Raw genomic sequence first — 27,098 nt, 5'->3', positions numbered from 1 at the left:
CACATATTTCTGTTCTGCTTGTCCACATTCTGGAAAGAATAATTAATTCATTCATTTGTTCTTCACCATTTCATTCTTTGGTAGATCTTCAACAGTTCAGACTATTTTCTGCACTATCTATACAGCATTGCACAGCTACAACTGCTAAACTCTGAAAAAGTTTGTCTTAGATACACATGTGACTATGTAAGGTATTGTCATATGTGCCAGGGAGAAAAGGCCAGTGTATGTGCAACATATGCCAGCATAGTTAGTTGGAGTTTTGTAGATAGTTTTATGTCATTTGACTATCTCACTGACTTGTACAGATGCTTATGTTAAAAATGTATCATCAGTGTAATTATAATTGATTAAAAGTTTATGTTTAAACAAAGAATTCTGGAAGGGAAGAGTAGATCTTTTTGAAATTGTTCTATAATTTTCAAATACTGCAACAAATCTTAGAAAAGCTCTGAGTGTGTCCTGTACTAGAGTCAGGTGATCAAATGTGATGTCATTCTATAACCAGCACTGAGAGGATGGAACTCACACAGCAGCTTGTTTTGTTTTGTTTTCTTTGGAACCTGATATAAAAATGTATGACAGTTGCCACAGCCAGATCAGTTCAGTTCAGTAGTTGGAAGCTCATCACCTTGCCTTGTGGAAGTAAGCACCTCAGGATCTAATCTTGCCTTGCTGTATGAATTCATTTAGCTAGGGAGCAGATATTATTTAGACAGTCAGGAAATACAGTGAAATAAGTTGAGTATTGTTTTTCTGCATATGTCTGAAGCTGTCCAACTGTGTTATTTTTATTTCTCCTTTGATTGAAACTCTGATGTCTATTGTACTTTGATATTTAGTATTCTCATATTTTCTATTTTATTATTTAATATTAAATAATTTTTATATCTTTCATGGCAACTGGTCTTTTAGAGAGTATTTTAACATTTTGAGAGTACCTGTGGTTATTTTAGTGACATCTTGGCCACTCCAAAAAGCCAGGCTGCTTTGGTTACACTTTGGTACAGCTAGTAAATCTATACCAGCCTTTCCCAGGAGTGTCTGTGAAAATCAAATACCCAAGGGTGGGTGTGTCAGCTACTTGGAACTGGGACACAGTGCTCCAAAGTGAGTCTTGTTTGGGATCTGGAGAGGCAGAGAGTCCAGCTCCAGTGGAGTGTGTTCCCTGTGTGCTCCTGGGGGAAACTGTGTTTAATGCAGAGAGCTGCATTTGAAAATACTGTGTAAAATCTATTCCTGTCTCTCACCAGTGTCAGTGATGAAGTTTGAGGCTCTCTGATTATTGGCTCAGGTTAAAGAGAGGCTGCCACAACATGATAGTGTACTGCTGTACACCAACTTCCCGGTACAGGAACTAAAGCTGTTACTTTTCATCTTGCTGATTACAGGGCCTTAGTCATCCACAGAGGCAATAAGGTCCATTTGCAAGGCAAAAAGGATGTTTACCTAGAAAAGTTTCCAGCAAAGTATATTTGTATTTGAATTGGATTTTTGCCTGAAGATAAGCCAGTATAAATTTACAAGAAATTATTTCAGTTATCTGGTTTTCTCAGAGAATGGACACATAACTGAGAACTGCTTACGCAGTGCTCACCAAGGGCTAAAGACTCTTAAAAAGATTCTGTCAATCCAGAACTTCTACATGTAAAAGAGCAGTTCACACTTTCTGATGGAAATGAAATGATAAATTATATCTACTCATAGCGTTACATTAACTTATTTTTAATTGTTGTTGTATCTTTTGGCTTTTCCCGGTTAGGGGTCGCCACAGAGGAACTCCGGTCTGCTAATGATTGGCAGTAGATTTTTACGTACTGAGTTGCCAGCTCTGACACACAACCTTCAATGAAGGTACGCCCATTCACGCATGTCTCCACACAGAAGACGCTTTAGCTGAGAATCGAACAGGACAAAGTCTTACTGTGAGGCGACAACGCTACCGCAGCACCATTAACTTATTTTTAATTGATAAATAAACTCTATTTTTATACAAATTTAAATTGGTGCATGCTAGCATTTTAATTCTCAGATTAGTTTGAAAAAGGAAGAATGGGTTTGCAAAGGGAAAGCATAAGTACTGAACCAAGATGATATCCACGTATAAACCAAATGTATAGATGATGATACATTTAATACATACACACACAAACACACACACACACATATGTATATATATATATATATATATATATATATATATATATATATGGGTCTACATTCCTTTATCAAAATTACACTTTACTGAACATCAAAAACCTGATGCCAATAAACCAAAAGTGCAGTTTAACAAAAACACACTCCTCTGAACTACACTTAACCGAAAACCAAAAACACTAAAATGTACACTTCAAACTCATTTTTGCACTGTACTGCAATTTATATCAAGAAGCTTCAACTGCTGCATAAGTTCTACCCCCATTATACTATAAATAATAAAGAATAAACACTGCACCTATTCTTCTAAAAAATGCTGATAGTGCTGATCATTGTTTGTTGAAACGTGTTTGGAAAAGTCTGTTTTCTTTGAACTGCACTTTTGTTAAATTGGTGTCAGGTTTTTGATGTTTGACAAAGTGTACTTTCTCTGATGGAAATCAGACATATACATATATATATATATATATATATATATATATATATATTTATAGATCTACTTCACATGACTGAAAACTCAAAATACTGAATTTCATTTGACTGAGACCACAATACCTAATTTTCAAAATACTGAAAACTCATTTGACTGAGTCTCATACTTCTTCTTTCGGCTTTTCCCAGTTAGGGGTCACCACAGTGGAACTCCGGTCCCCTAATGATTGCCAGTAGATTTTTATGGTGCCGAGGTGCCAGCCTAATGCCCAACCTTCAACAAAGGCACACCCATTCACATGTCTTTCAAACGTCACTCGACCACGGGGAGGCCATGCAGACACCACACAGAAGGCGCTCCAGCTGAGAATCGAACGGGAGAACTTCTTCCTGTGAGGCGACAACGTTACCGCTGCACGACCATGGCTACTTGACTGAGTCTCATACTGAAAGCTTATAGTGCTGAATTTCACAATACGAAATTTTAAGCCATAGTGATGCACACTTACAATAACCCCAATGATTAACTTTTTCCAAAACTTAAAAATTACTTACTTACCTTCTTAATAGAAACTGGACAATATAAAATCAAACTAGGTGAGGGACTAAGCCCCCCACACCCCCCAGCTATATATACTAATTCCAGGATCACAATACAGTGGGGAAAAGGGCATATACATTTTACTTACCTTACAGTACTGTACACACTGCCACTACCATATGTGCATGTGTGTGTGTGTGTGTGTGTGTGTGTGTGTGTGTGTGTGTGTGTGTGTGTGTGTGTGTGTGTGTGTGTGTGTGTGTGTGTGTGTGTTTGTGTGTGTGTATACATATATATATATATATATATATATATATATATATATATATATATATATATAAATATATATATATACACACATATATATATAAATATATATATATATATGTATATATAGATATAGATATAGATATATAGATACATACATATATTGCATTCTTGTCCATTCATTCTGACAGAATAATGGACTAATTAGCTATTCATTCACTAACAATTAAGTTCCAAGTCTTAAATCCAAATAAAATGTAATTTCATTTCTAACCCAACAATAATAGAGTTAGTACAAAATACAACACTATCACAAATAATAATACGCCATAGATAAAGATTCGATCAGCGCATCCAACATGCAGTTCAAAAAACCAACCATAAATTAGGAGTTCTCTGTATAAAGTGAAACCATTCCTAACAGACCAAGTATACAGAACTATAGCTCAAACCAAACTATACTCTAGTCTTCTGCTGTATCCCTCATCAGTTTTTACTAACTTATAGCCCTGTCAGCTAGCTAAATTGGAGCACTCATATAATAAAACTGCAAAGTTTGAAAGTAACAATATTAACCTAATATATCACTATGTAGTATTTCTCACCTTTAACTGGCTAGGACTATCTAATTTACTAACGGTGGACTGCTCAGAACATAACCCAGCCGCTGGAGATGCACAAGCCTGTGCATGTCTTTGTGCCGGTCCCAAGCCCGGATAAATGGGGAGGGTTGTGTCAGGAAGGGTATCCGGCATAAAATGTTGCCAAATCATACATGCAGAGAACAGTACAGATAAACATACCAGATCTGTCAAGGCCCGGGTTAACAACAACTGCCACCAGTACTGTTGGCCAACAGGGTGCTGGTAGAAATTGGGCTACTGTTGCCCGAAGGAGGAGAAGAGGGGGAAGGAGTACCTGAAGGCAGGTAAAGGCTAGGTCTGTGATAGTGAGGGTCAGAACTTTGAATGTTAACAGTATGACTGGTATAGGGAGAGAGCTAGCTGATATGATGGACTGAAGGAAGGTTGGTATATTGTGTGTGCAAGAGACCAGATGGAAAGGGAGCAAGGCTAGGTGTATTGGAGGAAGGTTTAAAATTGTTTTATCATGGTGTGGATGGGAGGAGAAATAACGTAGGGGTTATCCTGAAGGAACAGTACGCTAAGAGTGTTTTGGAGGTGAAAAGAGTGTTGGATAGAGTGATGTTTATGAAGCTGGAAAATGATGGTGTAATGATGAATGTTGTTAGTGCATATGCTCCACAAGTTGGGTATGCGATGGATGAGAAAGAAAAATTTTGGAGTGAGTTGGATGAAGTGGTGATGACTGTACCCATGGGTGAGAGACTGGTGATTGGAGCAGATTTCAGTGGGCATGTTGGTGAAGGGAACAGAGGGGATGAGGAAGTGATGGGTAGGTATGGTGTTAAGCAAAGGAGTGCAGAAGGTCAGATGGTAGTGGATTTTGCAAAAAGGATTGACATGGCTGTGGTGAATACGTATTTTAACAAGAGGGAGTAACATAGGGTGACATACAAGAGTGGAGGAAGATGCACACAGATGGATTATAACTTATGTAGAAGGGCCAGTCTGAAGGAGATTGGAGACTGTAAAGTGGTGGCAGGGGAAAGTGTAGTTAGGCAGCATGGGATGGTGGTTTGTAGTATGACATTGGTGATCAACAAGAGGAGGAGTGTGAGGGCAGCACCAAGGATCAAATGGTGGAAATTGAAAAAGGGTAATTGTGAGGTGGAGTTCAGGGAAGAGTTAAGACAGGCACTGGGTGGCAGTGAAGAGTAACTGAATAGCTGGGTAACTACAGCAGAGCTAGTAAGGGAGACAGCTAGAAAGGTGCTTGGTATGACATCTGGAAAGAGGAAGGAGGACAAGGAGACCTGGTGGTGGAATGAGGAAGTACAGGAGAGTATACAAAGAAAGAGGTTGCCAAAGAAGAAGTGGGATTGTCAGAGAGATGAAGAAAGTAGACAAGAGTATAAGGAGATGAGGTGCATGGCAAAGAGAGAGGTGGTGAAGGCTAAGAATAAGGCATATGAAGAGTTGTATGAAAGGTTGGACACTAAGGAGAGAGAAAAGGACTTGTACTGATTGACAAGATAGAGGGGCCGCGCTAGTAAAGATGTGCAGAGGTAAGGGTGATAAAGGATAATGAGGAAAATGTACTAACAAGCGAGGAGAGTGTGTTGAGCAGATGGAAAGAGCACTTTGAGGGGTTGATGAATGAAGAGAATGAGAGGGAGAGAAGGTTGGATGATGTGGGGATAGTGAATCATGAAGTGCAGTGGATTAGCAAGGAAGAAGTAAGGATAGCTATGAAGAGGATGAAGAATGGAAAGGCTGTTGGTCCAGATGATATACCTGTGGAAGCATGGACGTATTTAGGTGAAATGGCAGTGGAGTTTTTAACTCTATTGTTTAATGAAATCTTGGAAAGTGTGAGGATGCCTGAGGAATGGAGAAAAAGTGTTTTGGTACCGCTTTTTTTAAGAATAAGGGTGATGTGCAGAGTTGTAGTAACTACAGAGGGATTAAACTGATCAGTCACACCATGAAGTTATGGGAAAGAGTAGTGGAAGCTAGGTTAAGAAGGGAGGTGATCAGCAGTATGGTTTCATGCCAGGAAAGAGCACTACACATGTGATGTTTACTCTGAGAGTGTTGATGGAGAAGTACAGAGAAGGTCAGAAGGAGTTGCATTGTGTCTTTGTGGACTTAGAGAAAGCATATGACAGGGTGCGTAGAGAGGAGTTGTGGTATTGTATGAGGAAGTCGGGAGTGTCAGAGAAGTATGTAAGAGTGGTACAGGATATGAACAAGGGTAGTGTGACAGCGGTGAGGTCTGAGGTGGGAGGGATGGATGCGTTTAAGGTGGAGGTGGGATTACATCAAGGATCAGCTCTGAACCCTTTCTTATTTGCAATGGTGATGGACAGGTTGACAGACGAGATCAGTCAGGAGTCCCTGTGGACTATGATGTTTGCAGATGACATTGTGATCTGTAGTGAGAGTAGGGAACAGGTGGAGGAGACCCTGGAGTGGTGGAGATATGCTCTAGAGAGAAGAAGAATGAAGGTGAGCAGTACTAAGACAGAATATATGTGTTTGAATGAGGGGGAGGAGAGAGGAATGGTTGGGATGCAGGGAGTAGAGGTGGCAAAGGTGGATGAGTTTAAATACTTGGGATCAACAGTTCAGAGTAATGGTGAGTGTAGAAGAGAGGTGAAGAAGAGAGTACACGCAGGATAGAGTGGGTGGAGACGAGTGTCAGGAGTGATTTGTGACAGACGAGTACTAGTAAGAGTGAAAGGGAAGGTCTACAAGAGGGGAGTGAGACCAGCTATGTTATATGGGTTGAAGACAGTGGCACTGACAAAAAGGCCAGAGTCAGAGCTTGACGTGGCAGAGTTGAAGATGTTAAGATTTGTACCAGGTGTGACTAGGATGGACAGGGTTAGGAATAAGTATATTAGAGGGTCAGCCCAGGATGGAAGGTTTGCAGACAAAGCCAGAGAGATGAAATTACGTTGGTTTGGACATGTGCTGAGGAGGGATGCAGAGTATATTTGGAAAAAGATGTTAAGGATGAAGCTGCCAGGTAACATAAAAATAGGAAGGCCTAAGATAAGGTTTATGGATGTGGTGAGAGAGGACATGCAGGTGGTTGGTGTGGCAGAGTAAGATGCAGAGGACAGGAAGAAATGTAAATGGATGATCCACTGTGGCAACCCCTAACGTGAGCAGCCAAAAGAAGAAGGAGGACTGCTCAGAATATCTTCTATACTCCTTAGAGATACCCTGCCACAACACACACACACACACACACACATGCGCACACACTCGCACATGCACACGCACACACACACACACACACACACACACACACACACACACACACACACACACACACACACACACACACACACACACACACAGAACTGCAGTAGCTAAACCAACACTTATGAGAAACCCAAAAATCTAAAACTCTTAATGGCAACTGTCTATTCTCTGTATATGTTGCTAAACTGTGGAATTCAGCCCTAGAAGATATCAGAAATATCTCATGTTATCTACTGCTTAAAATGTCTTTGAAGACGTATATCTCAAGCACATGGTCCTGCATTTATAACAATCCCATGACAAGACCTGTTTTTATTTCAGATCTCATACATTTATAATTTGTAATCCCAGTGAAATTGTACCTGGCAGTATAACAATGTTGCCCTTTTACTAACCTCATTACTATTTCCCCACAGCATGCAGTCAAATCGAACAAATATCACAAAATTTTCAATTTTTCACTAAAGCAATCTTCTGGCTACAGGTCACTAGTAAGTATAACAGATTGGATAAAATAGTTCTATGACTTATCTACTGTATGCTTACTAGTGTTACAGGGGGATTATGTACATAGATTGCAAAAATAATGCCGAATGTTCCATAAACTTAAAATCAATTTAATGTTGATAAGTAATGTCATTAGAATAATACACTAATGAATGTGGGTTAGTAAAAGGATAGTGTTTATTTTTCATTCCCTTAAGTAAAAGCCTAGGTTTGACCCCATGTCTCTGATAAAGGCAGACAGAAATGCTCAAACTAACATACCCTCAAATGACCTCTACAAACTTCCTAACATCCCCCCTCCTAATAAATGCCCATGATACATAGGAACACAATTAGGCTGGATTGCACAGCAAGGCTTTTAAATGCCCTGATGGTTATATTATATAACTACAAACCTATGAACATGTTAAGCATAGGTTCATAGGTGTGTACTAGGCTAATGGCCCTGGAGCCTTTACAAGCCTAGCCCATAGAAGTGCCCTGGCATCGTGCTGTCCAACATTAGTTCCCAGTGCCTCTAGCAAGTAGAGTCACTGGAGTGATCCCCGGGGTGACCTTTCCATTTCCCATCCACTCATCAAGATTTCTCTTGAAGAGGGCCAGTGAGGTGCTCTGTTTGACATGTATGGGAAGTCTATTCAGAGCATGTGCAGTCTCTGGGTTATGAACCTGTCCCTCCAGCATGTTCTGTTGATTGTGGTAATGAGGTTGAGGTATTTGGAGCATGTGGTGCAGAGGGATTGGGATTTCTTTAGATGTAGCACTTCTAACAGAGCTGGGTCAGACATTTTTAGTAGATGATATGAGACAGAGAATAGCTGTTTATTTTTTTTTTTAGTCTCTCCATGTAGGACATGTGTTTAAGTCTTAGGATCCTCTTCATGAGGTACTTTTGTGGCCTTTCCAGCTGTTGCATGTGTCTAGTGAGGTATATGCCAAATGGGGCATTATACTTGATGATTGGACTTATGAGGGAAGAGTAGAGAGAGATGATGACCTCTTTCTTCCTGGATGCAAATCCCTTGGTAATGAAATGTGCCACATAGAAGGACTTTCTGACCACAGTGGCAATGTGGTGGTCGAAGGAGAGGTTGCTGTCAACCTGTGCCCCCAAATCTCTTATAATGTCTTCAGTGTTCAGTGGGCTCCCATCAATGTGGTAATTAGTGGGAACTGAGTTTTTTTCAAAGAGGATGATAACGCATTTTTTGGCATTAAGCTTAAGGCCATGGTTTCGATACCAGTCATTGGTCTCAGTGAGGCCTTTCTGTAGGATGTCTGCATCACATGGGGGTTAATAATGGCTCCCAACTTCCAGTCCTCTGCGAACTTGGTCAGCCAGAGTCCCTCCGTGTTGGCCTGGACTTCTGATAAGTAGATGCCAAACAGAAGAGGAACCATGACCCATCCCTGTGGGACTCCCCTCGTGATGGTTTGGCAGTCTGCCTTGTAGTCCACTACTTTCACACTGTGGGTTCTATCTGTGAGCGAATTTGCAAAACTCCTAGTGATATAGGGGTTGATTCCTAGTTTGGTGAGTTTATCAAAAATTCCTGAGTGAGGAATAGTATCAAAGGCTTTGGCCAGATCGAGGTAGGCTGTATGAAATGCCTTGCCCTCATCCACAGCTCTGGTGACTGACTCAAAGAAGTCAACCAGATTGAGCAGGAATGATCTACCTTTCACAAAAGCAAATTGAGTGGGATCTAGAGTTTGGAAATTCCCTATATCCTTGTTAATTAGTTCCCTGATAATGATGCACTCCACAGCCTTACATATCAGACTCGTCAGGCTAATGGGGCGATAATTCCCAGGGTCTGTAGTCACTCCCTCTTTATGGAGAGGGATGACTGTAGCAGGACACCATTCAGTAGAGACAAAGCCTGAGGTGAGGCTGTGATTGAACAAGACACACAGATGTGGGGCCAGTTCACTTTGTAGTTAATGTAGAACACATCCAGGGATATTGTCAGGTCCCATGGAAGCTGTATTCTTGCCCCTGGACAATGTAGCTATAACCTGTGCTGCAGCAATGCTGGGTGCCTGGCATTCCCCTGGTAATGTGATTGGCCCTTTAGGGGGGGAGAAATATCCATAACAGAAGTATAATAATTTATAACTGATTATAACCTTAAAATGACAGACTGATTGCATTGTCAGTTTTAAATTGGAATTTAATATCTTTATAGTCACAGAAAAGAGTAAAAAGTATTGGATTATATAAAAATGCAGGGTGAAGATTGCCTTGTTGTTGGGAACTCACTTGGATTCAAATGAATGTATGAGTTTGATAAAATGAGAATCTGTGTGTGAATATTCAGTAGAATATCAGGGACAAATGAAAAGTGATTATGTTATTTCAATAAAAATAAGTGTTACTATTGTGGTAGAAGATGAGAAGAAGGCAGTAATGAACGATTTGAGGTGGCAAGGGGATATTGACAGGGAAAGATAATTACCTTGAAATGCATTTATATTTCCCTAAGACTGCAGCTATTCAACTTAGAAGAATTTGGGGAGAGATAATATGCATTCATCATAGCACTTTATTTACACATGGTGAATGGAATTTAATGTGTAGCAGTGAGGATGTATTGGAGAGGCCCTAAAAGATAACCTATAACTAGAGAAGGTGTAAATAAGTATACGTAAATAGTTGTTATGGAAGGCATTATTACAGTAATAACAGTTCAACGGACATTTACATATTCTTCTTCAGATTATAACAACTGAACCCAGTTGAACAGAAGCTATTTTTAAAATGAGCATATACATTGGTTGAAAGCTCAGAGACCCATCCAATTATCATATTTGACCATGCATCTATAAAAGCTTAGACAAAACAGATACTGTTGTTTCCTTTCATTTTATTAAATTCTGGAACTTCAAGGAAGGTTTAGCAGATACAATTTGAGAGTTACTATGGGAGATAAAAAAAATCACTACAGAGAGGGTACTTAATGTGTGGGATAAGATTAAGATGAAATTTAAAAATATTAAGCAAATAATGGAGAAAGAGAATTCAGAGAAAAACAACAAACACATTTAGAAGACTGAACCAAAAACAATACAGCTCAGGGGACAATAAAGGCTGTCTTCCTAATTCCAATATGTGATGCACAAACGCAAAGCGAATAGTGCAGTAGAGTAAAAAACAGGTTTAATAATCCACCAGATAAAATAAAATTTGATACATCCACTGATTGAGCGCTTTCGTCTCCATCCGGAGAATTCTTCAGAATCAATTAACAAACAACCTTGTGTCTTATATATTCACCAAATGGGCTGGCAATCAAAATTGAATAATTGGTAATTCTTTTCTTAAAGAACCACCTTACATATTGATCACCAAACAATGTATACATATAATATAAAGTGTATAATATGTAATGTTTTGAAACACATCCAGGAACAGCAGGTAAATCCGACCCAGGAACTTTGTATTAAGTATTACAGTATATGACTGGATAGTTGCAATGAGTATTAAATTAACTTACTTATTATATTATCTATTCAAGTATTAATTTATTTGATACCTTTTGACAACTCAAAATTTTGTAGGGACTATTTAGATCCATATGAAGGAATTTAATTAGATTGAATTAGTTAAATTAGTTTATTTATTTGATATATTGGAATTACAGAATTTTATTTTTTATATACTTTTTATTTATTTGGTGATATTGTTCTGGATTTGTTACAACATCTATTATATTCACAAATACTATATTCAATATATTTATATAATATATTTATATATATATATATATATATATATATATATATATATATATATATATGTATATGTATTAGGGGTTTTTATGATGTTTTTGATGTATTTATGTAACAACACACACAAATATTTGTATAGTGAATTTTATAGTAATTCTTGTAGCGAACTATTTTTAAAGTTCATTACTTTTTATATGCCTATAATGGGCATATTCATTTTATATAGAAGGATATATATATATTCCAACACCGGCACATTTTAAATTGTAAACATTTTAAATGTTTGTTTACAAATACACTGGCTTTCATTTTTGGTGGTCGCAGATACAGGATGAGACAGTACGGAACTGTTTATATTCTGGTGGACCTGGCTGACACTGATCATATTATTTTATTAAGTCTACTTTATTAAGTTGTGGTGGTACAAAGTTCCTGGGTAGCATTTACCTACTGTTCCTGGATGTGTTTCAAAACATTAAATATTATACACTTATATTATATGTATACATTGTTTGGTGATCAATATGTAAGGTGGTTCTTTAAGAAAAGAATTAGTAATTATTCAGTTTTGATTGCCAGCCCATTTGGTGAATATATAAGACGCAAGGTTGTTTGTTAATTGATTCTGAAGAAGTCTCCAGATGGAGACGAAAGGGCTCAATCAGTCGATGTATCAAATTTTGTTTTATCTGGTGGATTATTAAACCTGTTTTTGTACTCTACTGGACTATTAATTTTGCATTTGTGCATCACATATTGGAATTAAGAAGACAGCCTTTATTGTCACTGGAGCTGTATTGTTTTTGGTTCAGTCTACAGTTTTGTGCACTTGGTTACTAGTACATTTAGAAGACTGACAAAAGTGAAAAATGTTGCAAAGAAGAGGGAGGCTTATGCATCAAGAAGAAAACAGAAGCAAAATGAAAAGTGGACAATAAGTGATTATTTGGAAAATATGCATGAGTTTATGAAACCAGGAGTTAAGCAATTGTTTCCTAAAAATAATCCTGGTGCAGAAAAATTCTTAGTTCAAAGATTTAAACAGCAGTGGAAAGAGCAGTAGCAAAACATAGAAACCATAAAACAAAAAGGTTAACAAGAAATCATCAAGACAAAACAGAGATATTTTCAAAAATTTACGAAAATTTATATAGAGCAGAAGACTGGAGACATGAGACAAAAATGCTATTAGAAGCAATTTGGAAAATGCAAATATGCTAAAGCTAGTCAAAGCTGAAGTTCAAAAACTAATGGTATTGACAGAGGAGAAATTAAAAGCATGATGTATAGTCCAGCAACCAGAAAGTCTTCAGAAATGGATATAATTCTTGTATAAATTTGGAAGACAGCAGGAAAGAGGAAGATGAAAATTTGGATGGCATAGTTTAATAATGTTTTGAAAGTAGGGAAATACCAACATTGTGTATAATGGCAGGGGTGATAGCATTTATTTACTTATTTATTTGTTTATTTATATTTGTTTACCATCATAGTACACTAATCTCAATGGACCATTTGCAGGCAAGGCCAGGTGAATAGGATTATGTAAGAAATGAACAAATCATATTTACAAATACAAACGTATGCTAAACGAATGCGTATACATATTTACAGATGCAAGAATATGCCACAACATTTAGTTCAAGAAGCAGTTAATGTCATAACATGGATAGAAGAATGGAATTATGCTTAGCAGAGCTTTATGGATATTACAAAAGATTTGCATTACCACAGGTGGGCAAAGACCCTACAGACCCTACATCATACTCCCCAATTCTGAATTCATGATTACAAAGTATTTGTGAGGTTTATTGATCAAGGACAAGATCCGTTGCAGAATGCAAAGGGGAAAGTAAGTAACCATTTGGACAGTATATGCATGAGTTTAGGAAAGTAGGGATTAAGTATTTTTTAAATAATCCCACAGCAAAAAAATTGTTAGTACAAACATTTAAGCAACAGCAGAAAGAGCAGTAGCAATACTCAGGCACACTATGACAAAAAGGTTAATGAAAAATAATTAAAAGATAATAGACATATGCTTACAAATTTATGAAAATTTAAATAGAGCAGAAGACCAGAGAAATGTGAAGGGAATGTTATTGGAATCAATTTTGGAACCTTTAAATATTTCAAAGCTTGTCAAAGACGAAGTTTAGAATATAAGTCATGATAGTCAGAGGAGAGATAAAAAATGATGTATAGTCCAACAAATGGCAAGACTCCAGAAATGGATAGAATTCTTGCATTTATTTGGAAGACAGTATGCAAGAAGAAGATGAGAATTTGGAAGTCATTGGCTGGGATTCAATAAAGTCGATACACTGTGTCGGCATAGTGGCACGGCTCAAACATGGAGTTCGTAGCCTGTGCGATTCAGTAAACAAGGCTGGGTGTGTGCACGGGCATCCCAGCACTATTCTGGCATGGACATGATGGGATAATGTAAATCACCTCATTTGCTGGTGCAAACCATGCAACTGAGATGAATTTGTGATCCAGGAAGCAGACGGGCATCAGTGTTGGAGCCGTGTCTGCAGCAGAAATGTATGTGGTTAGTAACCGTATACAGTTCTGTAAAAATAAAAACAGGGGCATGACAACTGGAAGGAAAGCATATAGTATGTTCATTAGGCATGCCAATGGCTGTAACTATGCCCATTGGCATGCCAAAGTGTTGAAAAATTGCAAAAATCAAAAGTTTTTTTTATTTGGCAGATTTCAGCCACATTTAAGCGGAACACAGTAGCATGCACACATGATTGTGCAGAAAAAAAAATTAGTAAAAAGGCAATTAAATGTGAAACATCAATTTTGCCATTATACTGGGCAGCATGCAGACTTATAATAATAACAGGCAACAATTGTTGCTAAGGACATAGGCTCCGGTGTAATGGTGTAACTAGGGTAAAAGCTATTAGGGGGTATGTAGATGAGCTAAATTTATTGAATAGCAAAATGGAAGACTGTGTCCATGGGTACCTAACCATGTAGGAGCCAAAATACAGTGGTATAAGCAGAAGAAGCAGCTGACATGAAAAGGGGTTGTGTCATGCTTGGTGTAAGCACATTGGAGCTCTGTTGCTTCTATTTGCACTCAGCTATGCACAGCTAAGGAAGAGGGGTGTGTCTGAGGCTGCTTAGCTGTGCTTAGCTGGTTCCAGAAATGCTGAGTGTATTTGTGTCCAGGGGAGGGCCCTTTCTGCTCAGCAATGTTTACACTAGCTGAAATAGTTTGTGCAGCTCACCGTGAGGCTTAAAAGGAGTGGAAATGTGAAAAAGAAAAAAACAGGAAATAGCAGAATAAAGGCAATCAACTACAAATAAGTAAAAATGCTTCTGCCACTCACAGTGGCCCATTCAAATTCATCAGCGATAGTGCTGGCAGGTGGCTGTGGGGCTTAAAAGGTGAGGAAATGTTGAAAAGAAAGGGAAATAATAGAATAAAGGCTATCAAGTACAAATCACTACTAAGGCCTCTGCCACTCACAGTGGCCAATTCAAAGCCATTAGTAATATAGCTGGCAGGTGGAATGTATCATAGTCAGCCAACCACACAAGCAGCATCTGCAGCACACCAGTATAAACTATGCAAAGACCCTTCAGTCTGTTTTTTTCCCACAAACTCTGCACCATTGGAGTACACAGTTGGGAATTTTAACTGATAAAATGATAGTGGCTGCTGCTGCCTTGCTACATCTCTACATGCTACAGACTGAGGGCGGTGATGAGGATGATGGTGACAACTGGCCCAGACTTAGGAGGAGGAGAGTGTTCAGACCCAGGGTAACCTTTCAGCGGCTACATGAGCTGGAGATATTAGTGCACTACAGGGTGGACAGGGATATACTACAGCAACTCACTGAGCTCTGCAGGCCTCACCTCAGACACAGAGCCAACAGAGGTGAACCCAACCCAGTTGAAATCAAGGTATGTACAGTCTTAAGAATACTAGCTACAGGTACTTTCCAAAGACCTACTGGGGGAATCATGGTGGTCTCACTACCTCCTGGGTACTCCACCAGTTCCTGGATGTCATGCTAAGACATGCTAGTGAGAACATTTATTTCCCCAGAACCCCAGAGGAGAGGACCAGCAATATGTGTCTCTTCCACAGTGTAGCACACTACCTAGAAGTACTGGGTGCCTTACCAGGAGAATCCAGGACCCCAAACATCTACTTTACACAGATAGGCTAACAGCACTGTCCCTGTACTCAGTTCCATACAGACTCCTCAGAGGTGACCTCTGTCTGGCATACAAAGCAACCCAGACCCTGTCTTGATGGGACTGTTGCACATTTTGAAGTCAAGGCCCACTTGATGAACCTGTAGGTGCAGCATCAACCTAGTCTGTGATACCAGTAGGGCTTGTGGTGTGACAGATACTTATCACACAGACTCTCCCATCTGTGGAATACACTCTCTGTCCACATCAAGCTGAGTGTCTCAATACCCCTTGTGAAGTGCTCCCTGTATAAGTGCATGGGAAACAGAAAATACAGTCTTGTGATTCCACCTGTGTTCCTGCTGGACAAGGGGCTCTGGTTGATGACATGTCTTAACATGGGCTACACTCCCATCTGCGAGGGTTATAAGGGCTTCAGGGCCAATAGCCTAGTAATCTCATATTAACATATCAACCTATAAACAAATGTCTGTCAGTGGTTCACCACATTACTTTATACTGCTCTGCCACTCACATACCTGGAAATCACAGTGCTATGTGGAATATACCACACATATAATGGACATCTCTGCTAAGTAGAATGCACTCTGTACCCACACCAGCATATGACTTTTTCAGTTAAGAAGAACACCACACAAGCAGGAGATCCCCAGCCAGTATGCCATTGAGGTGCTGTACTGTTTACACAGCTTCATCAGCCAATCGGCTGTAGCCACACCTCTCAACTAGCTGGATTGGACAAGAATGTCCATAGTTTGGCTCATAATTTTGGTCTGTGCATCCTACATCTTGTATTTCTCAAATAAATCACTGTGATGATCTGAGGATTTCTGTCAGTAAGTAATGACATAGCACGTTTCAGTGTCAGACGTCATATATGATCATAGGTTTAGATTTGCAATATTAGACGTGCTACATGAAATTATGAGATCTGGGGATATGGTCAGGCTAACAGAATGTTCAGAATTAAAGTGGATTGTTAGTTTAAATGCTGACTAACCCCCAGGTCTTAATGGATGAATTTCAATTAAACCTGTTTTGAAGAAGGGCTTGTATTTGGATGTTACTTTCATGTGATGTTTTAGTTAAATAGTGATTGGTAGCTTTATTTTATATAAATGACACCACCTTCCTCAAGATTCTAGATTCCCATGCTCTAATACGGTCCATTAGAACTAAAACCAAAACCGCACCATGGCTCTCTAAGGAAACAAAATCCAAAATCCTATCTAGAAACAAGATGTGGGTCACATGGCGTACCTCTAAAGATCCACACTCCCACCAAACCTTCCGGCAACTTAGAAATGAAACTAAACGAATGATCTTAAATGATAAAAAAAACTTCTTCCTCCACCTCCAACATAAACACCTTAATAATCCACAAAAATTCTGGGCAGGCTTAAACAAGCTCCTGCACCCAGGCCAGGCAACCACCCCCACTCCAACAACTTGCAAACAACAGTGCCCTGTAAACATTGCTAACACATTCAATAGTTTCTTCACAGAAACTATACAATCCCTGGCCACACAATTCAAACAAACAACCAGCCCACTCCACTACCCATGCCAGCAGAATACTACAACTACATCAGATCATCTATTTACCTTTGATCCAGTACCCATATCCTCTATAACATCTCTTCTTAAAAAACTAAAACCCACTAAGCTAGCAGCTGACCTTCTCCCAGCTGAGTTTTTGCAAAAAGCAGCTGAGACCATTTCCTATCCCATCTCCATAATCATAAACCGTACCTTGACAGAAGCCTTCATCCCCTCCATATGGAAAATGTCCCACATTATTCCTCTCCATAAAGGTGGTAGCTCACTAGAGCTAACCAACTACAGACCTATAGCTATACTCTCACCCCTGGCCAAAATTATGGAAAAGTGTGTCCACAAACAACTGATGGAACACCTCACCAAAAATAAAATTCTAGCCAACTCCAAACATGGCTTCAGGCCAAATCACAGTACCACATCAGCCCTACTATCCTTTTCTAATACCATCAATAACTTCAGAAACAATAATAAACTATCATCTGCTCTTTTCTTAGACCTCTCCAAGGCTTTTGATATGATGAACCACATTCAACTCCTCCATACATTAAAAAAACTATCACTCAGCAATTCCACGCTGAAATGGTTCCAATCTTACCTGTCCAATAGACAACAGGCTGTTCTATGGCAGGACAAATTATCCACATGCCTACCTGTTACACTTGGAGTTCCCCGAGGATCTATTCTTGGCCCTCTTCTCTTCACCATCTTTGTTAATGACCTGCCCACAATCACCCCCCATGCCACATGCATTCAATATGCAGATGATTCGACTATCATCAGCACTGCCTCCAACCTGGCAGACCTCACTGCTTCAACCCAAAACACCTTCAACCTAATAGAAAAATGGTTCTCAATTCGTCAACTAGTTCTCAACCCCAACAAAACAAAACTACTTACTTTCTCACCCACTAACAAGACTCTTCCCCCCACCTTCTCTATTACATCCTCCAATGGAATCACTATATCATGAGAAGCTCACACAAAGTTATTAGGTGTTACCATTGATAACACCCTTAAATTTGACACCCATTTCAATCTAACCATCAAAACCGTCAATAAAAAGCTTGGCTCTCTCTATAAAGTAAAACACTTTCTCACTCCTCACGCTAAAATTACAATTGCCAGCACACACCTACTATCAACTCTTTTCTATGCCTCCCCCCTTTTTACAAACCTAAACAAGACAACCCTTAACAAACTTGCTTCTTGTTACAATCACATAGCTAGATTTGCCACAAATTCCACCGTTAGAATGCACCACTGCACTAACTTGAAGCAACTAGGGTGGTTAGAGTTTTCCAGCCACCTCCATTTCAACCAACTCAAAACGGCTCACCAGATACTGTATCACCCAGAGAAAACACCAGCTCTGAAAAACATCATTCACCCCTATATTAACCTACAATTTTTTACGCTCCTCCAATAAGATCTTAGCTCAAACTACCAAAGCCAATAATTCTGCTGGGGATTCTCTATTCTCAAACTTTGTAGGTAAAATGTGGAACTCCCTACCGACCATGCTCACCTCAGAACCTTCACTCCTACAATTCAAAAAAAAGCTTAAACCCCATCTCAATACTCTCTGGCAATGTCCCTGTTCCAAACCTGATTAACCACTATCATTTACCCTTCTCTTACCTCACTATCCTTAACCGCTTTTTAACAAAGCGCCTCGCCTTTGTAACTGACCTATGTTTTTTAATATGCTGCTGTTATTTTTTTCCCAAGATGTGATGTATCTTTATATTGTATTTAGAACTCAACTATCTTCCTTTTTTGCATTAACAATGTTCATATGTCTGTTATGTACCTGGAGCTTTTCTCCCCGGGCCTCCGCTGAAAATGGACATGTATCCAGTCGGACTCTCCCGGTTAACAAATGTAAAATAAAATAAATAAAATAAAATTAATTGCTTTATTGTAAGTCTAATGAAGCAGCAGTTTGCTGTGAAAATGCTAACTTTTGTGTATTAAATTATTTTTTTCTACCTTACAGCTGTGTTGGTCAGCCTTATATTTGTTTTTTTTTTTTTCATATCAGACGTCATATATATCAGAAAATATCTGCTAAAACAAACTCTGTTACTCTAGCAACTTTCTATATTGGTAAGAGCAATATTTACTGTATCTCCCTATGTTTGGGCCATTGTCCCCCCATTATGGCAGGCTATTTCTAGATTTCTTGCACTAACAGGTTGAGAGGTATGGCTGTAGCACAAAAAATCTCAGACTGGCGTACAACTATCTCTCGAATGGAGTCCCATTCTTAATATAAAAGGTCATACTAAGCATGCTCCTAAACTTAGAGAATTACAGCCCATGTCTAAACCCACATTGGAGTATATAACTGTATTGTGCATATATGTCTTTGCATACAGACAGCTATGTGCATCTTAACTGTCTCTACCCACACCCATCAGAAAGGATTATCCTCAGCTAGCTGTAGGTGGCCCATATGTGTTATATCTGCATCTGTTGTGTGTGATACACAGACATATATATGAGCAACATATAACAATATTTCAAACATACATAGACATGGGGAAGAGAGAGACAGACAGTGATAGAAAAAGAAACACAGGGAGACACACACAAAGAGTGAGTCATAGACAGAGATACCATGAAAGGCATAGAGTGATGTCCTGCTGCAGATTATTGCATACCAGTTGTAGCCAGTCACATCTGCCAGCATGAAGGTGAGCTCCATTCTGTAATAGTACTGAGGTAGGGGTTGTAATATCACATCACCCGTCTTTGTGTGTGTATGTATTTGTAGGTTAAAGTATTATGATGCCTTTCCCACTCAGTACACATCCCATTACTCTACTTTACAAGATCTGCTGAGGTCATTCACCTTAGAAGTACCATTGGACACTTGTCAGCCCTATAAGCTCTGTGGAGTGTGCAATAAATGTGTAACACTATCATGCAAATAACTATCTAGGTAGGGGTTCTAATCTCAATCCTGGCAAATGTAAGTGCATGTGTGTGTTTGTAGGTTAAAGATTTGTAGGCCATTCCCAATGAGTACACTTACATTCACCCTACTTTACAAGGGCTTATGATATCGTTCACCGTAGAAGTACATTTGGACAGAGCTCAACCTTGTAATCTCTGTGGCACATGTGATAACTACATAGTGTAGTCTAAATATCTAGGTAGACAGGGGTTCTAATCTCAGTTCTGGCAAATGTGTGCGCATGTTTATAGGTTATAGTATTTTGCGGCTTTCCCCACCCAGTACACTTTTCATTGCCATACTTTACAAGGAGTGGTGATGTAATTCACCTTAGAAGTACCTTGGAACACTCCTAAATTCTATAAACTCCATGGTGCATGTGATAACTGCATAACACTGCAGTACAAATAACTGAATAGGTAGGAGTTCTAAACTCCATATTGGCAACTGTGCATGTGATTGGGTGTGAGCCATCTCCTCTGGGGTTGTGTGTTATACCATCTTGACGTGTGTTCCACCCAGAACACTTCCCACTGCCCTATTTTACAAGGCATGTTATGTCATTCACCTTAGAAGTACCTTTGGACAGCCATCAGCCCTGTAAACTCCATGGCACGTGTGATAACTATGTAAAAGTATAGTACAAATAACTAGATAGACAAGGGTTCTAATATCAGTTCTGGCAAGTGTGTGTGTGTGTGTGTGTGTGTGTGTGTGTGTGTGTGTGTGTGTGTGTGTGTGTGTGTGTGTGTGTGTGTGTATGTATGAATTTGCAAGCATGTATGTTTGAAGATTAAAGTATTTTGAGGCCTTTCTCACCCAGTACACTTCCCATTGCCCTACTTTATAAGGCCCGCTGATATCATTCACCTTATAAGTACCTGTATACACTCTTCAGCCATATAAGCTCTGTGGCACATGCAAAAACTGCATAATACTATAGTACAAATAATTATACAGAATGGGGTTCCAATCTCAGTACTAACAACTATAATACTGTGTATGGTTGTGTGTGAGGCATATACCCTGTGGCTGTTGTGTGTGTTGGTTATACCTTTTTAAGGCCTGTTGACCCCTTCCCCATGGCATTAATTTAAAGAGCCAGTTAATGGCATCTGCCTTACATGAACCATGTTAAACTATACAGCCCATACCAGTCATTTGTACAGATGTATATGGAATATCCAGATGTTTGCAACCTATATGTAGTCTGTGTTGCCCAACAATGGGCATTATTGAGAAATCATTGCCAAATATGTCACAGTTACTGTAGTGACAGACATGTCAGCATCAGACTTTGTACCTATATGAAACATCATGCTGATACAAAGTCTGTTACTCTATCACTTGTCCAGATTTGTAAGAGCAATATATGAGACCAGTCACTATTTTGGCTGGTTTATCCCACCATTCATGAAGGCATTCCCAAGATTACTTGTTGTAAGAGGTAGCAAGTTATGTCCCAGGCATATAATCTCTGTGGTGCATGTAATGTGTAAGTAGCACTATAGTACATACAAGTGGATACGTAGAGTTACTAATCTGTCTATTGGCAACTGTGTATGTGTTTCTGTATGCATATTCCTTGTGTCTGTCTTTACTGTGTGTATGCAATGGTTATTCCATTCTCTGTGCCTCTTCCATCCTGTTAACTCCCCCATTGCCAACCTAGTTGCAGCCCCTACAGATTTCATCCACCTTACAAGCACAGTTACACACTTTCTAACACAAAGGCACTGTGGTGCATACAATAGTCATATCACTGTGTATTCTACACAAATAGATAGATAGGTCATCTAATATGAGAACTGTCAACTCTGTGTGCATGTGTGTTTCAATGCATGTCCCCATGCAATGGTGTGTGTGTGTTTCAGATATCTCTACCATGTTAAGAGGCCTTTGAACCCACCAATGGCAATCCCAACAACCCCTGCAATTTTCATCCACTTGAATAGTTGTGGCAAACACTGCATCACTACATTACCTCTGTGGTGTTGGTGTTATGTATCCAGCACTATTGTTTGTAAAACTGGGCAGGTAGAGGCTCACCTATCAGCAAGGGCAGATCATGAATGTGTGTGTGTGTGTGTGTGTGTGTGTGTGTGTGTGTGTGTGTGTGTGTGTGTGTGTGTGTGTGTGTGTGTGTGTGTGTGTGTGTGTGTGTGTGTGTGTGTGTGTAGAAGTACATTTGGACAGCCATCAGCCCTAAAATCTCCATGGCACGTGTGATAACTGAGTAACAGTATAGTACAAATAACTAGATAGACAGGGGTTCTAATCTCAGTTCAGCCAAGTGTGTGTGTATGTATTTGTAAGCATGTATGTTTGAAGATTAAAGTACTTTGAGGCCTTTCCCACCCAGTACACTTCCCATTGCCCTACATTACAAGGTCAACTGATGTCATTCAACTTAGAAGTACATGTATACACTCTTCAGCCATATAAGCTCTGTGGCACATGCAAAAACTGCATAATACTGTAGTACAAATAATTATATAGGATGGGGTTCTAATCTCAATACTAACAACTGTAATACTGTGTATGTTTGTGTGTGAAGCATATCCCCTGTGGCTGTTGTGTGTGTGTTGGTTATGAAGACTTTCTGCACGACTCAAAAACAAAACAACAAACTGATAAATACCACCGTTGCAGGTCGCTGCACCTCTAAAAAGCTCCTAGTAATCTAGAGGTTATGTTCAGGACTCCTAATAATCCAAAAAATGTCTGTAAAGAACGCCAATAAATGAAAATACCAAACAGGAATTTTATTAAGCTTAAAACCAGCTTTTCGTCGGCGCTCTGCACCAACTTCTTCAGAAAGCAAACTAAAAACAAAGAACTATACATCTGTCGCATTATTTAAGCATCATAGCTCCACTCAAACAGTCCCCCTTGTGGACACACCTGAAAATTGCACATCAATGCACTTAAAAAACTTAGCCACAGAAAAACTATGCATCGCCATTTGTATAAGATCAACATGACCAGCCCTGAATATTTGTAATCAAACTAATACTCTGAATTTACGCCACCAACATAGCATGTATACAATCTTAAATACCTGGTAGACACTATAAACAAATAACCAACGAAAAAGGCAACAAACTATTGAAACAGCAAGGCAAGCGGAGTTCCGAGTTCACACCAATAACACCCACAGTCCAGTAGTCCTTAACGCAGTTTTATTCCTTAAAAACAAACAAAAGCGTTTTCGCTACGGACTCGTAGCTTCATCAGAGGTTAATGCAAACAATTAGTACAATGAAAAAGGAATCCTTTTAACAAGCATAGGCTCTGATTATAGGAAGTGACGAAATTTCAATTAATTACTCTTTCCTCTAACCACCTTTTAACATGAAAAAGATCCGAAAAAACATGTTTGAATTAGTTGCAATACATTGAAATATAGCATCAAACATACAACACTCAAGAAGTTTTTAAAATTCAGTTGATGTGTAATAATAGTAACGAAAATAAGTTACTAACACTCATTATCCTGTTTGTGAAATTATAAAATTAGCAACTTTTATACTCCTAATGTACCATTTCATTAAATGATACTAGTGCATTCATATCCAATCTGTCACTATTAATCATATTTAAAAATAAATACACATCTAGACTTAACATAAATTTAACCGAATTAAATTCTAAAAAATTCTAAAAAATAATATAAGCTCATTTCTCAAAAAAGAGGATAAAAACTACTTGTTTTTTTAAAAACATATTCATGTTTAAGAAATATTTTTATCCATAAGTATTTAGTAACCCATATGTACTGCTTTAAAGTATCACTACCGTAAATAACTGCGTAGTTTTAGTACTGGGGTTATATTACAATTTTCATTTAAACCGGGAGACTTGAAGGCATCTAGAATCAGTTGCCATTCAGGCTCCCGGTTTTCTAAAATGAGAGATGTTGGACCACCCCTGATGTCACCCGGGACATGGTCAATTCCCATAAATAAAAACGTATGTCCAGAGTGTGCACAAGTGTGTTTTGCTAATGCGTTTTCTTCTTTATTTTTTCTAATTGCGTAGGTATGCTCATATATTCTTTCACGGACCTTTCGGTCCGTTTTACCTACATAAAACGCTGTGCAACATTCGCAGAAAGCAATATATACCACTGAAGTGGTTTGACAATTAATTTTGTGATGGATTTTATATTTTTTATTTCTAATACTAAATGAATTGCCAACTTTTATATATTTACAATAGTTGCAAGCTTCACATTTAAATGTTCCTTTTTGTCTACAAAATAAGTCACTTTTAGCTTTCCTTTGTAGGATCTCTTTTAAATTGCTTGCTCTCCTATAAGTTATATTAGGACGAGAACCAAATTTTTCCAGAAGTACAGGCGAATCAGAAATAATTTGCCAATTTTTCACTATTATCGACCTAATCACATCTGAATCCATGTTAAAAGTTGTGACAAAACTTAAATTGAAAGGTGTTGCAATATGCTCATCTACATTCACTACCTCTGTTATTTCTACACTTAAATTTACCAAATTTTCCGTTTGATTAGAAATAGGAGGATCTCGGTTAAGTAGAGGCTTGTAGAAACCATTTAGTCTTTTTTGACTAACTTCCCGTATTAGGTCGTCAACCAAGTTGACTGGATAACCCCTATTCACAAATAGTTGTTTTAAAAAGGTACATTCTTTTGTGAAGTCCTCAAAAGTACTGCACATCCTACCAGCTCTGACTAGTTGACTTTTGACTATTGACCGTTTTTGTCTGAATGGATGTAAGCTTGAAAAGTGTAAAAAGGAGTTAACATACGTAGGTTTTCTAAAGACTGTTGATGTTAGTAATTTCTTTTCTAGGTCTTTTTCTAATTTGACATCTAAATAGTCAATTTCTTTTGTGGAAAACTTGTATGTAAAATTTAAAAATTGTGTTGTTTCATTAATGGTATCCACAAATTGACTTGCCCATTGATCGTCTTCACGCACAAGTATAAAAATGTCATCAAGAAACCTAGTATAGAAAATGATGTTCCTCATCAAGTCGTTGTTGTTAAACACAAAATGTTTCTCCCAGTATGCTACGAAAAGGTTCGCTACACTGGCTCCACAAGGGGAGCCCATTGCTACACCTTGTTCTTGCAAAAAGAACTCCTTGTTGAACATAAAAAAGTTTGAAGTCAATACTATGTCAAGCATTTCTGTAACTAGATCAATTTCAGATCTAGGTGCCCCTAGTTCCTTCAGTAACAGTCCTATCCATTCCACCGCTTCCAAGTGTGGAATGGAAGTGTACAGATCAATTACGTCAATGGTCAAAAAGTTGTTACTAGCATCAAAGGGAATGTCATTAATGTTGTTTAAAAATGTCCAAGAATCTTTGCAAATACATGAGACACCCCTGATGTATTTAGTCAATATATTATCAATCAACTGTGAGCAATGGTAGGTGATGGAAGACCGTGCATCTATCAAGGCCCTCATAGGAGGGTCCTGCACATTTTTATGTATTTTAGGGATCCCAAACATTACTGGCACTTTTGACGGAACTATGTCAATGTAATTGAAGGTATTTGAATCAATTTTGCCTTCCAAAAAGAGATCCCTAAAATATGATCTAGTACGTCTTTGTGAAGTATTAACTTCACTTAAAGATACCGGTTTGTATGCAGGACTCTCAAGAGTAGTCTTCATTTTATCTACATATTGGAACTCATCAAATACAACTACACCACCGCCCTTGTCTGGTTTTATAAACCTGACAGGGAGGTCAGTAAGGTAGCGTAGTCCCATTTGTTGTTCCTTTGTGATGTTAAATTTAGTGTTTTTGTGCTTTTTAGACTCTAAAAGGGAATGTCTTAAATCCATTTCACAAATGGTTTCGAACAAGTGTAAATCATTGTGTACAGGAGGGTTGAAAACACTAGGCATCCTTAAATCACTAGTTACTTCACTACCCACATCGCCATATAATAGTTTTAAATTTAACTTACGCGTAAAACATTTCAAATCAATGATAGTCTTAGCGATATTCCCTGAAGTACTAGGTATAAAAGTGTAACCTAATGCCAATAGTTCAACCATTTCATTGTCAATATTAACACTAGAAAAATTATATACATTGAAATCATCATTTTTGTTCTTCACAATCCTGGGTAAAAAATCTTCTTGGGCAATGTCACAATCAACACGGGAGCCTATTGTCATCTGTTCCTGTTGTTGAAGGATGGTTTCCTGCGGTTGCGTTGGCCTAAAAAAACACCCTTATTATTATATTTGGTAGGGTTGTTTTGGTTAGTTTTCAGTCTATTACTACGTCTAGGATCTTGTTGAATGTTCTCTGTTTGTTCGTCATGGGTCTCCTCCATCCCATGATTAATTTCATCAGTACCAAGATATGAGTTGTCTTCCTCTCAAAAAATCGTAACATTAGCATTAGTTTCTGAAACAACCAAATGTGGAAAAGCTTTCCCTTGTTGGTAAGCTTGTCTATCTCTGAACAGTTTTTTTATCTTTATTACTCTTAAGCTTAGTAAGTAACGCATCTATGCTTACAAAAATACGTTCATAATCGTACTTAAATTGTGAAAAAGCCGTATTAATTTTTATGACATTGTCCAGAGTATTGATTTCATCAGTCAGAGTTTTAATATGTAGAGAGTAATGTTTAACAATGGTATTCAGTAACTGCACACCTTGTTCCTGGAAAAGGGCTCTCAAATCATTATAAAAAACATGATCAGTTAAAAGGCCTGATGGAGAAAAATTGTTCCTAAGCCCCTTTGGAACAAGATTTTCCGTTATGCACTGTTGGAAATAAACTGATTCAAGTTGTAGTTTTCTCAGCTTCAAAACTTTTTTATCCAACAATTTTAAATTATCTGTTAAGTCAGCACTGGGAGGCCCTGGATTACCAATGTTAGACT

This window comes from Protopterus annectens, chromosome 4.part0, assembly GCF_019279795.1.
Source record: "Protopterus annectens isolate FY-2018-M chromosome 4.part0, PAN1.0, whole genome shotgun sequence".
NCBI classification, from domain to species: Eukaryota; Metazoa; Chordata; order Ceratodontiformes; family Protopteridae; genus Protopterus; species Protopterus annectens.
This window is presented reverse-complemented; position numbering follows the sequence as displayed.